Source organism: Lathamus discolor, chromosome 5 (assembly GCF_037157495.1).
Source record: "Lathamus discolor isolate bLatDis1 chromosome 5, bLatDis1.hap1, whole genome shotgun sequence".
Lineage (NCBI taxonomy): Eukaryota > Metazoa > Chordata > Aves > Psittaciformes > Psittacidae > Lathamus > Lathamus discolor.
Window position 1 is genome coordinate 67,526,489 of NC_088888.1, and position 14,067 is coordinate 67,540,555.

A 14,067-nucleotide genomic window follows, 5' to 3' on the forward strand; every position below is an offset into this window, starting at 1 on the left:
GAATTCTTTTTTGTAGCTGAACTGGCATATAGCGTGCTGAAATCTATGTCAATAGATTCCTGCTCAATACTGCTGAATACCCCACGTATATTTTTAGAAAAGACAGAAATTGCTGATCTTTAAATAAATATTAGATCTGGTTTTGCTATGAAATCAGTTATTCTCAGTGTATTCAGACTGAATTTCCAAACTATATATTATAACTACATCAAAGATACTGGTACTAAATTATAGTACTGGTAACAACTGATGTGTGAAGTTTGCACCTAAATTATCTTACAAAGAGATGCCTAATTCTTATTTTACTAAATTACAAGCTTTTTCAAAAGTGTGTTTTCACATGTAAGTAAGGTGACCGTGAGTTCAGCATGAATGGGGAATGTATGTTATTTTTAGTTTCACAGGACAGCATTGCTTTCATCTGCTTTGTTCTTGGAGGAAAAGAAAAAAATTAAAAAGGAAGCAAATGGGAGAGCAAGAGAGAGAGATGAGTTTGGAATTGAAAAGGTCTGTTTAAAGAGAATCTCAGCAGGGAGACTGGTTTGGCTTTTCTACATTCTCTTTAGAAAAAGAAAGAGCTAACCATAATTTTGATAAGCTGAGTTTTATTACAGATCATAATGTTTTCTGGCATTAGTATTGAGGAAAAATGTTAATTTCAAATATATCTAAACCAAGATAATATGAACAGGTGCACAGCAGAAAACTCTGCACATTGTACCAACAATCATCTTTCCCCTACTGAATATGAGGAGTGAAGTTCAGACCAAAAAATACTTCACAAAGGGTCAAAATTCATCCTCTAAGTCTTATTTCACAGTCTACTACCAAGAAATAACGGCATTGCCAGCAAGGTGTGGCCTGCCCCACTGTCTTCTATTTCTTCTCCCAGTGGCAACTGCTTAATTTTCTGTAAGTGCACATGGAAGACTTTGTTACTTTTTATGTGAGTAGAGGGTTTAAAGTAGATCTAATCCAAATGTCTCTGATAGCAGGGACCAAGCCGAGTGAACAGTTTGGCTTGTTGGATCAAATAATTTCTCTTTTCTGAGGGGAAGGAAAGGTTATAAATAAATTATCTCTGCCTAAGCTGATGCAATTTCTTCTAGCGGGTATGTAATTCATGCAGTTCTTCCATCAGCTGGACTTTTTCACAGTTTTCCCTATCGGAATTTTATTTTATTTTTTTCCTGTTGAGAGACATATTATGGCAGAAAACTCCCAACTAGTTTCACCTGCAGTACACCACTTAGTGTACTACTGATTCATGTTCTTTCAAGCATTCATTCCCTGTGCTTGGGAAGTCTGCCTAGTTTAAGACTAAAGAATTTGGAGCAGAAGATTTGAGTGATAATGCCAGTATATCGTGTACTGGCTTTTGCTGCTGCTGCTTCCACCAGTAATAGTGGAGGCTATTGCTGGATATAGGCAGAGTTCTGCAAAAGAACATGCAGCTGAGGCACACTTCTCCTTTAAAAAAGCACCTACTGGGATGAGTTTATACCACAGCAGATCTTAGTACTTGCTATTCAAAACATGTTCTTGTATGAGTAGCTTGTTTCTTATCACCGTTGACATGCATATACACATAAGCACGTGGATATAATATGGCAGCAGGTAAACAGAATCTTTCTTTTTATTTGGTAAAGATAATAGTTACTTTATATCTAGCTTTCTTTTGATCAGTTTTATCCATCTACTTTTGCATGATCTGAAGAAGCATTATACAACCAAATTTTTTTGAAAAATATTTTCCTGGTTTGTGTCACTCATGTCAATCCCATACAAGACACACTGGTGGTGACAGTCAGAAGGATTTTTGGTTTTTTTTAATAATTTGATTATTATCTGTATGACCCTTTTTGACAGAAAATTAATCATGATCTTAGATGCCTAAGTACCAAAAATGAGATTTGTGCAATTGACATAGTGAAAGTAGTTGCCTCCTCCTAGCTATCATTTTAGACATCTCCACTGAAATGTTGAGATGTTCATGTCTTTCACTGCTCATCTGACAGTATCTGTGTAAAGCACTGATTTTCCTAGTATTGTATTTTTCCACTGTTTTGAACACTGAAGCTATTTTGTTTTACTTAAACTATTCTGCTCCTCCCTCCAATACCAACCATCAAACTGCCAGTCAAATCAAATGGTTGGGTTTATTCTCACCTCTGATACTGTTGGCTCTGGTCACATTAGCTTAAGCAACATACCTTTTAGCACCATCTAGCTAACTCCCAATGTAACATAAGTCAGCAAAGTTTTGTTAACTCTTTTTGGAAATGTTTTGAGATTATTTCTACAAACCTCACACATTGTTCATTTTTAGTCCTCTATATGAAACTGATCTCACACATACAAGCAGAAAACTCTGTCTGATGTAACTGTGGGCTCACTTTACATGCTATAAAATTCACTTTATTAGCAAGCAGAAGGCTGCCTGGAAGGGCAAGCATTAGTATGAGCATCACATAGGTTTTGCCCTGTGGTATGGGTACTTCGTGGTGGGTGCTGCAATGCAGCCGTTGCAGCATTGACTGTGCAGACTGACACTACTCTTTTCAAGTTGATGTCAACGAGACAGCCACTTTAAATGGATTTGCCATTTCATTCAGATAGTTATGCAGTATGATAATTTCTTCAAAGAAAACCAGAGGAACTTAGAAAGATGTGGAAGCAAAGCTGAAAATATTTTATGATTAATTTTGTGTGGTGTTTATTCTACCTATGATTTGTAAAAGTAATTATATTAAAATGGCTTGCCATGTAACAAAAGAGTGCAAGTACGAGCAAGACATCTCTTTTTAAGCAATGATTAGACCAGCAAGTGTGTTTTCCTCAAGGATAACTGCATTTCTCCATTTTTTCCCCCTTTTCTTTCTTCAACTCAACATACAAATGGTATCTTTACAGTGAGTAACATTTCATACAGTGTTCTAGTTTGACCCTGTATATCAGAGACCTACAATAGTTTTTTGCTCACAAGATAATGAAACACTGGATGTGCTGAAACTGCCTCTCAGTCTCCTAATCACATTTTCATTTTGTGTACCTCTGCCATCAAGCAATATGAAATTGGAGCAATTGAACAGTAACTTCAGAAGCTAGAGAAAAATTATGATTGTGGCCAAAAAAGTGCTGTTAGCAGTAACAGTTAGATTACATGTATACAACTGAGTGGATGTAAGATTTGTTATTTTCCAGTAATCCAGTTGGCACTACATTAGTAAAGGAATGCTTTGAACTTACCTGTTTTTTGTCTGTTGCATTAAATCAATACATTAAATTTTAGAAGAAAATAAATGGACAATACTGTGCCAGTGTAACCAGATATTTTTCTTCTATTCACCAGTTACACATTGAAGTGCAATTCTGAAGAAAGACAAAACTTAAAATATAAGGCAGTTCCCAAATATAACAGATTTTTCCCAACTAAATTATTTATACACTCAAAAAGGTAGGAATTTTTTAGTTACCTTAAATTTTGTTGTCTTTAACACTGCCTAAACTACTTCAGCCGACTTCTCTTAGAAAATATAGAGTAACAAAATCAAGTTACTTTGTAAGTGGTCACTAGATATTACGGTTATTATTTTTGATGAGGGTCTGAATGTTAAGTAGCATGAATAAACGAACAGGATTAATGCGACTAATGTGTGTAATTCTGTTATTGTGCTCTATGAATTGACTTGGGTTTTATAGTGTTTAGTAACCCCAAAAGGTAATTGGATTAATAATTTTTTTTTTGCTTTCTCTATTTCACTTAGGTTATGAAATCCACACTTCAACAGTTTCTGACTAAGATACCTTGAAAGCTGAATTAAGGCTGACAATCATTTCTAGAAATTAAAGGAATTTAGCCCCATTGGGTAACTTTAATGCATCAACTTCCCCTAGAACTGACAAAGCAGGATTGCAGGATTCATCTGCAAAGCACTGAATCTACACTACAGAGTATGTGATGTATTTGTAATATTTGAGACACTTTGGATAGGTCACCCTAAAATGAAGAAAAAGCACTCCTATGGTTTTGGGTTTTTTTTGTGTTCTGTACCCACTTTTCCCATTACAGGGATCATTTGCACCCATTGGGAGCAATGCATTTCATAATTGAATTCATTAAGATGCATTAACTAATTGTCTCCATTCTCTTGAGTTAATTAAACTAAATTAGGTTAATTATACTTTCCTGTCTCTCTTTAGCCCAATCTAAATCAGAGAAAGTGAACCTTATCTGGAAAACAAAATCGGAAAGCTTTCCCTACAGCAAAAGTTGAAGCCGTAATATCATTGTGTGAAGATAGTTTAAAATCAACGTGATGCAAAAGACTTTTAGCCTTATTTTCTTCTTATCAATCTGTACTGATTAGTTGTTGTTTGTTGCGTTTTGTTTTGTTTGTTTGTTTGGGTTTTTTTTTCTTCAAAACATTGTCACATTGTTCCAAGAAATAGACATTAATGAACATTTCATTTAGGAATTTCAACATGAGAGCTATGGTATAAACCTATCAGGACACAGCACTCGTTTTAGCAGCTAGATTTTTTCTTCTAATGTCAAATAATCGTCAGATTTTTGTTGAAATGGAAAACAAACTAGTTTTAACTTTTTTTAACTCAGTAGTTTTAACTTTTCTTCTTAAAGGATGGTCTATATAGTGTTTTCAAATTTGAGTAACTACTGGGAAAAATAAAGTTAACCCTTTAAAATCTTCTCTTTTTTTTAAAAAGAAGTTTGCTTTTTTGGTTTTTTTTTTTTTGTTTTGTTTTGTTGTTTGGGATTTTTTTTTTATTATTATATTATTTTGATACTTCATTGAAGCAGAAAAATTAAATTTGGGAAGATGTTCATGGCAAGAAATTGGAATGTTTCCAGAAGTAGAGCCCCCCAGTTAAAACCACAGAAATATTTCTGACCTGTGGAGATCACTGAGGATCACAATACAGGTAAAAATCTTCCTCAACTCACTTTTTTTTTTTTTTTCTTATCTCTATATAGTATGATTGTTCATATAAACATTATAAAAGAGCAACACTGGGGTTACCTCAGAAGTGGTGTTGGATTAGCCTAATAGGTGACCACAGATGACCTATGAAATTCCTGTGTATTCTCCCATGGTACCAGTATGCAGAAGAGAAGATCTGGGGGTACAAAGAAACACCCTGTGAATCATTTGACTTAAGATGCTCTTGTTTCTAGCCCTTAGCAATGTACAGTATCTAGCATGCAATCTGGTCATGACATACTTTGGGGATTTCACAGAAATTCAAAGTTTTCTGCTTTGCTACCACTCTGCTGCCCCTTTATTCCCTACAAAATGGAAACTTAGCCTTCCCTGTCTGGACATTGTACCTTTTCAGTGAGGTGTAACAGCCATTAGATAAAGCATTTTTCATCCCTTTCACCCTCTGCACTTGGAATCAGATATGATAATGTAATTATTAAAAGGGTTTCTATCAGTGATGTGGTGGTGTGCAGAAAGGGATCCCAGACATTGATTTAGACAGGTCTTTCTTCCTTTTCACATTTGTATGTTGCATTTTTCTCCTGTCAAGAGCTCCTTTCTTTATATGGTTGATACTTGAATTCGGCTCTTCTATAGATGACTTGGCACAAGAGCTACTATTCTAATATATATATCAACCTCCAGGGTGCTTTCTTTACATCATTTCAATTTTGTTCCTTATCCTGTTTCTTTCCATTAAAACTTCAAATTGTGTGCGAATATCCAGGACATGTCAGGTAGCTGAGAGAGTGTGGATTTGTCCTCATAGTAAACCAAAGACTGTATTTAACTTTTTAATTGGAGAGCTATCATAAACTCATAGAATGGGTTAGGTTGAAAGGGACCATAAAAATCATCTACATCCACCCCCTCTGCTTTGGGCAGGGACACCTTCTGCTAGACCAGGTTGCTCAAAGTCTCATCCAGCCTGGCCTTGAACACTCCTGGGGCTGGGGCAGTCACAGCTTCTCTAGGAAACTTGTGTCACTGTCTCACCACCTTCATAGTGCAGATTTTTTTCCTAATGTCTAATCTAAATCTACTTTTCATCAGCTTAAAGCCATTCCCTCTTCTCACTACATGTCTGTGTAAAAAATCCCTTTACAGATTTCTTGTGGGCCTCTTTTAGGTACTGGAAGGCTGCTATAAGGTCTCCCTGAGGCTTTTCTTCTCCAGGCTGAACAAGCCCAACTCTCTCAGCCTGTGTTTACAGGAGAGGTGCTCCAGCCCCTCTCATCATCATTGTAGCCCTCCTCTGGACTTGCGTCAACAGGTCCTTATCCCTGTAGTGTTGGGGGCCCCAAAGCTGAACACAAGGCACCAGGTGGGGTCTTATGAGAGCAGAGTAGAGGGGAATAATCACCTCCCTCGACCTGCTGGACATGCTCCTGTTGATGCTCCTTTTGATAGCACTACATTAAACACTAATCAAATGTTTCTACTTCTTCACTGAGATTTTTCTGCTACTGTCAGAAAAGGTCCATCTACCAATATTTTCAAGTTTCTTTTCTGCTTATACAGACATTTTCTGTACAACTCCAAGGGGGATAAAGAAGGTCTTTTTTTGGGGTGTATCTGTATCTTCCCTCTTCATACATTACTCTTCTGTATATAAGCTACACTGCCCTGAAACAGTTCAGTTTCTGCTGCTTTTGTTAAAGGCAGGAACAACACTATCCAGTCTCATTATAGATTGTAACACATCTCCCTGAGCTGGAGAGAATGTGCTAAAATCAAAGCATGGTGACACCAACATGTGTTTATTGAAGTATGCAGTATCCTAGGGAAGCATGGTTGCTAGGTGGTGTGGCAAGATAAGGTTATACACTGGAAAAGGGTAGACACTCTGATCTTGAAAGATTGGTTTGAATAGGAAATGTAACATTTCTCGCTCAGTGATATTATGCATTGAAACGTTCTCAAAGCTAGGAACAGTGTGTGGAAAAATAATAGCTCTAGGCTCTTTGCTTCAGCATCTGGGCCTCTTTCTGACTGTAATTTTAATTTTACTTTACATCAGAGGGCTGTAATAACCTCACATTCATGCAGAAGGTCCCTCTGTAGGTGCATTCTGTGCTACAGTTCTCCAAAAGCTATGTTCTATTTATAAAATACATTTTCTTTTATACGGCACACAAGCTTACCAGGGACGTTGTTTATAAAAGCAAGCAGCAAACAATTTATAGTCCCACAAGATAGCTAATTCCTTACAGTTATATATTTTTTCCTCCTCCTTAAACAAATATAGATGCAACAGTTCATACTGTCTTTAAGTAGGTCAGAGGTGCTTTCTAACTCCAACTGCTTTACATTCTCCAAAGACGGTTCTACTTTCTTCTCAGAGAAAAGAAACATGACTAAAGAGATGAAAAAATCTGAAAATGGATCTTGGTCCTCGTCATCACTAAATTACTATTTCATAGATATGATGGAATTTGAACCAAAATAAAATGAAAGAGTATATAGATGAATGAATAGCAATAATTATTTGTTGACCTTGCTACACTAATATTGACTACCAGAAAACTTGGAAATTGCAGTTTTATCAGTAAGGTGGATATAAAATCAATAATTAAGAATCTCAAATACTGTTTAAAAGCAAAATAAAACTCTTAGCTTACGTGCTGTTTCCTTTAATATTTTATCCTTTGTTACCTGTATCTTCCTGAATACAAACCAAATAAATAGCTTTCGTTCAGTAGTATTAGAAGGTAGCACCTTGTAAAAGCATATCTTTGGGATATGACTGCTTCATAGAAACCATTGTTGAATTTTTCATTCTGTGGCCAAACTCTTGAGGTTCATTCCTCTTCAAACCTGTACTGTTTACAGAAGCCAACGAATATATCCACGTACAGAAACAGTTTGATCATGGGAAACCTAGCGCCACACTACTTCTTTAGAACATTAAATTCCTCAATGCTAAAATCTCCTGTACAATTTAATTTAGCCTATATGCCACACAATAGATTTACTATCAATCATAATGACGGTTGACGAGAAGACTGAAAAAACAACCCACAAACCCACTACAATTAGTGCTTTCCATCTATATTAATATAGCATATTAAGAACTTTGAAAGCCCCAGATGAGAAACAAACAGCACTCAGAGACATGGCTAAAACAGGTTTTATTTGTAACTGTCTAGAGGAAATAAAAAGAAATAAACCCCCCCCCCCAAAAAAAAACCCACACCAAAAAACCAAACACAAATTAAATGTGTTGGTGTGGAACATACAGAAAACAAGCAGTGGTGGAAAGTAATGAAGTGTAGATTAATCAGTAACACTACAGGCTTTTTAATCATCTTATTAAGGACATTCAAAAAAGGAGACTGCAACTATAAAAGCAGAAATACAGGCAATTACAGAAATTAATGTAACTATAATTGCCTGTCACCTGAAACTATATTTTCAAATTCTGGGTGACAGTGACTGTTATCATAGAGTTTTTGGCCAGTGCCTGGGTAAAGGTAGTTACCACAGAAGTTAGCAACTGTAATTTTCCAATTTCAGATTTTAACATTGGAGATAAACATAGGTGCCCTCACCTGCAAATGCAGTTAGGTGACCTGGGACCCAGATCTGGACACAGTCTATGCTATGAAGAAAGGATTAGAAGTGTAGAATCAGCCTCCTCCACCCACTGACCACACTTATAACACCAGAAGATAAAACAATCTTGTATTGCACTATATTAATTAATTTAGTCATCGTAATCTTGTATTAATCACAATGATTTCCAGCTGACAAAAATATATTCATGGTAAAAGCTGCTAGGGTCTTATTTTAAGACTAAAACATTACTTAATTCACCACTTTGATAGTAAACCCTTCAGTGTTTAAAAAGAAAATTCTGTGTTTATATATTTTGCAATTCTCCTGTGAATTTGCAAATCAGTTTCCTGCCTCTGGTTCTTGTTTCTCCTTTTCTCTATTTAAGTCTAAAAGACTTAATCCCTGGTATACCAATTTACAATTAGCTGCTGGGGCAAGCTGGAGAGTGCTTGGAGGTTCAGTTTCTCATCAACCAGATCAGAGGGTATGTTAGATCACTTCACTGTTTCCCTTCAGCATGTAGCGTTTGATTTCTTTGCATAAAAGCCAAGGGATGGAGGGTTGGGTGTTGAGGGAGGAGGAAAGCAAGAAGGGGAATTTGGATGCTACTAGGATACATTCCTATTGGTAAAGTACGCCTAGGAGCAGAGGCCAAGAAATGTTCACAGCCAAATCTAAGAACTTTTGAAGCTTTTGTCCTGGTCATTTTTTCTTTTTTTTTTTTTTTTTTTTCCAGGAGGGAAGGTTGGTTGATTAGTCGTTTGCTTGCTTGGTTGGTGGGTTGGTTTGTTGATTGGTGTTTCACTTGTTCCATCCTTCATATTTATATCCTCTTATCTAATTGTTTTTTACTGATACCTATGTAAATTTCTGGACTGCATTCTTACTATTTTTTTCTTTTTTGGTAACACAAATAAAATTATCAACTCAGAAAGGCTTGCACAAATCATTAATAAAATTACAGACAGTATCACTCTAAATCTTAATGATGTTCATGAGTTTCAACTCATTGATAGTATCTCTGCTGGTTCTGTTATCATTGTATGACACACATCTGAAGTTTCTCAAAGCCTTGAACTACCAAGGGCAGCATCTGAGGAATTTTCAAAATAGAATAAATAAACGTAACCTACTGGCAGACATCCATAGAACAGGACATGACAATCTATACTATTAGCTGCCATTTAGTTTTTGTACATTAAATTTATAGCCCAAACTGATCCCAGCCCACTCCTTCTATATGAGGATGTCAAAAACAAGTATCAAGCACTTGAATAGTGCTTTAAAGTACAATGCCTCAATTCTTACATAGCTGCACATTTATGGAAAAACAGATGGAATTTTTCTAAATTTGAGCATGTAAATTTGACTTCAGGAGATGAGTGTAAGAGACTTGATCTCATAGAGTTAGTTTTTCCATGTCACATGTATCATAGAAGTGTCTTCTCAACCATATGTACAGATTAAGCAGTGTGTTTCTACGATTAATTAAAATTTTTGAACTGTATTTGAACTGTGATATAGAGAAAGTGTTGCATAACGTTTGGATTGGACCTGGCAATATTTAGGAAATCCTTCTTGGAAATAGAGATATCCTCTTATTTTAAAAATAGTAATAATAAAACATTTTTTGAAAAAAAACTATAATGGAATTAAATCCCTAAAGTATGTCTGAAATGGTACTGGCACAAAATATCAAGATAAGTTTTGAGTGGTGAAGCTAAAACAACTTCACAATTTCCACTTTCTATTCTTTGAGATTCTCTGTTATTCAGCAGGTTCTGTGCTTAGGTGAAAAGTAAATGGTGTTACAGTGTAAACATTGTGTATGAAATTCTGTATTGTGTACAGTATTGTGCACAGTATCATGTAACTTGCACAAACATGTATGTGTGTTACAATACCTAAAGCATAGATGTTTTCTTTCCTCCAACAGGTATATTCCTTTGTTCACCTTTTCCACTGCAGAGTAAAGAAAGCCCTGTTCAGCCCGGTCATGACAGCCTGGAATTCAAAATGTGCTATTTCATGCTACTTCTCAGGTCATGGGAACAGGTCGACAGGCAGTGGTGTTCAGACTTGCTCAGTCTTCTGTACCAGTGACCAGACAGTGTAAATCTACCCCGAGATGCAGAATCTGCACCATCCCTCTCAGTCAGCTTAGGAAATATTAGTTTGTATTGAAGGAGAACATATAGCTAAGGACACACTGTGTTAGGTACTGTAAAAGCATAGCAAATTGTGAGGTTTTGTTCAGGGAGCTTAAATTTAAGTTCAAAATGAGAGACAGCAGGTGGATAAGACAGATGGAGAGGAAACAAAAATAGCAGTAAGACAGCTGTAACCCCTGCAATAAGAAGTGGTCACACCAGCTGGCTAATCACTGACAAGTGATTTCTATCATTGACAGGAAGACAAGCTTGAAGGAAGAACTTAAAGGGGAAGTAAGGATTTTTTAGAGTTGTTTTCCACACAGAAATGGGAATGTGAGAAAATGTCATTGTGTGAAAAATGCAACAAACAAATGATCAGAAGCCAGGATTCCAGCCAGCACAGCAGTGGGAATCTGCTTCGTTGATGTAAATATACAACTGCACATGATGTGTATTAACCTTGAAGGGTTTTAAAAGTGACAACTTACAAACAAAGCTACGTACAATGATTTGCATGAATTCACCTAGAAATACCAGTTTAAGGGATACAAATCAATTTAAAGGAGACAGGTTTAAATATGATTAAGAAAAAGGAAGCAAAATTTCCTTCCTCAGAGGGATACGTTGACCTCTCAACAGCACCAGTTTAATAGCAGGGGTCAGGAGGCTGAGTGGGACTTAAGAACAGATGTTTGCAAATTTTGACGTGTCTGCCTTTTCACTTCAAAAGTCAAAGTCAGAGGGCTTTTCACGTTTCAGCACATGGACTTCCGTGCACTGATATGCACCATATATAGGGCATGTGGAGACTCCTGATGTCTGATGTGCCTTACAGACAGCTGTCACCAAGGAAACTTCTATTTCTTTCTATCAGCATCCGGAAAGTGTCTATATATAAGAAAGTATTTGGAGCAGGTTTGCTACTTCAGAATGTAGCTTTTCAGTTTTGGTATTTTATGCTGATCTTTAAAGCTTGTACCTCTGTCTCTCTGTATCTCTCTCCACAGATGGTTACAACAGCTTGAGCTTACCTCTTTGCAGATGATGCCAGCTGCTCCCCCTCTTACAGGCAATTTTAGTTCTCTCTCACCCACATATAAAAAAACAGGTGATACCAAATGCTACCTCAACTCCATGCTCCACTCAAAGGAGTGCAAATAGATCCAAGCACTAAAGTAGATCTGAATATACTAAACAAATGAAGCCAGGTATGTTTTCATGAATTAGGAGTTGCTGGACAAACCTTGTGTTCTTCCTGCAGTGTCTAATCAGTATTTCCTCTCCTTTTGCTTCGCCCCTATTTCTCTTTCTAAATCAACATTAAATAGATTAAAATCTAATACTTGAGACTGAGAGAGCTAATATAAGGTAGTTTATGCATTGCTCACAGATTTACAGTAAGATCATGTCTAAGGTAAAAATTTATCCCATTTATTTCTGGATCTGTTAAATGCGTTTATTCAACAGTTATTGGAAAACTAACAAACCAACCTATGTTTTTCTGATGAAACAAATCATGTATATACAGCCTTTCTTCTGGAAAAAGAAAAAAAAATTGCCCGCAAAAGCTTTAAAGAAGTTTTATATTCTACTGCAGGAATACTGCAAAGTTAAAAATGTATTTCTAACTGACATTTACTGCTCACTAAACAGTACCTACATCATACCTGCTATTATTTAAAAAAATGTATAACTGTAAGTGTATTAGGGAAAAGAGATTTTCCTCTGCTGCAAATTTGTTTATTTTACATAGCTTCTTCCTCACCTCTTCATGTGGTGGTCAGTTTATCACAGGTTTTCTTGCCATGCCCTCCTCAGAGGAGGACTCCTTACACTCTGTTCCTGCTCCAACATGGATCCCTTCCATGGGGTGCAGTCCTTAAGGAGCAGACTGCTCCAGTGTGGGTCCCTTCCATGGAGTGCAGTCCTTCAGGAACAGACTGCTCCAGCGTGGGTCCCCCATGGGGTCACAAGTCCTACAGGAAACCTGCTCCTGTGTAGGCTCCTTTCTCCATGGGGCTACAGTTCCTGCCAGGAGCCTGCTCCAGTGAGGGCTTCCCATGGGGTCACAGCCTCCTTTAGGCATCCCTCTGCTCAAGTGTGGGGTCCTCCATAGGCTGCAAGGGACAGCTGGCACTTACTCTGTCAGAGCCAGGGGAAGCTTCTAACAGTTTCTCACAAAAGCCACTCCTGTAGCCACCTCACTATGAAAACCGTGCTGTGCAAACCCAATACACCCTGAAAAGTTTCTAGGAGGACGTGCCTTCAGAATGCAAAAAGTAGTATTGAAGCATCTGAAACAAAATGAGAGATATAGAATGAACACTACAGTGCCAAAGAACAGGTACAAATTTAGGGGTGATTCAGATCAGAATAGCAAACTTTTCATATGACTGCACAAATGGTTGGTGGTTTTCAGTCTATTTCCTTCCTGCTCTGTGATGGCAGTGATTCTTTTTATTTTTTTTTTTTTTTTTTTTTTTATTTTTATTATGGCTGTACATATGGAGTAGAAGTGAGATACCCAGTGCAGGAAAGTGGAACTCTCGAATACCTTTGCTTTGACTTAATGCATATGCATATATTTTAGTCACAGCTTTGCCAGACCATGAAAAAAGCCATCTGGAACACATTTAATTAGGACTCTTGAACCTAATTAAAGAGTTACATGCTGTTTGAATCAGTTCTTCCTCTCTCAGAGTAAAGTATTGGCTTAGAAAATGTCTTGAATGTCATAGGACGTTACTGAATGCATTTGAGGGTCTGAAGATACACCTGGTTAGGTCTATCATGAAAGACTTTATGCCATACATGTATGTAATATACAGATGATTTAAGCACATACAGAATGCCTAGCTCTAAGTTTGCTGGGCTTTTGTGGACCACCTGAAGATATGCAGTAGGTCCAACACGTCTAGTGTCAGACCTTAAATGCACAGTTTATGAGATGTCTTTCAAAGAAAGACTTTCTGATCTACTATTTTGTACTATACAGTATGGTTGTAGTAAGGTCAGAAGTACTGCAAGTGGTTGCCTTAGCACTGGGATATTCTAAACAGAATATCTTCCTGATAGATTATAGACTCAACTCAGTCTTTTAAACAAAGAAGCATTTTCAGTAGGGAACACTGACTCCACTCTAAAGCCTTCAAACTAGATTCCACAACCAAAAGATTCAAGTTACAGTTTAAATACATTAATTCTTCTTTAATCTATTCCACACACATCAAATTCAAAAGTGTTATACACTGTTCCGAAGAAGCTTGGATCTTGATATAACAAAATTAATCATTCCTGCAAGTGAATCCACTTCTCAAAATGTTAAATCTGTTGTTATATTGTAACTGTTGATG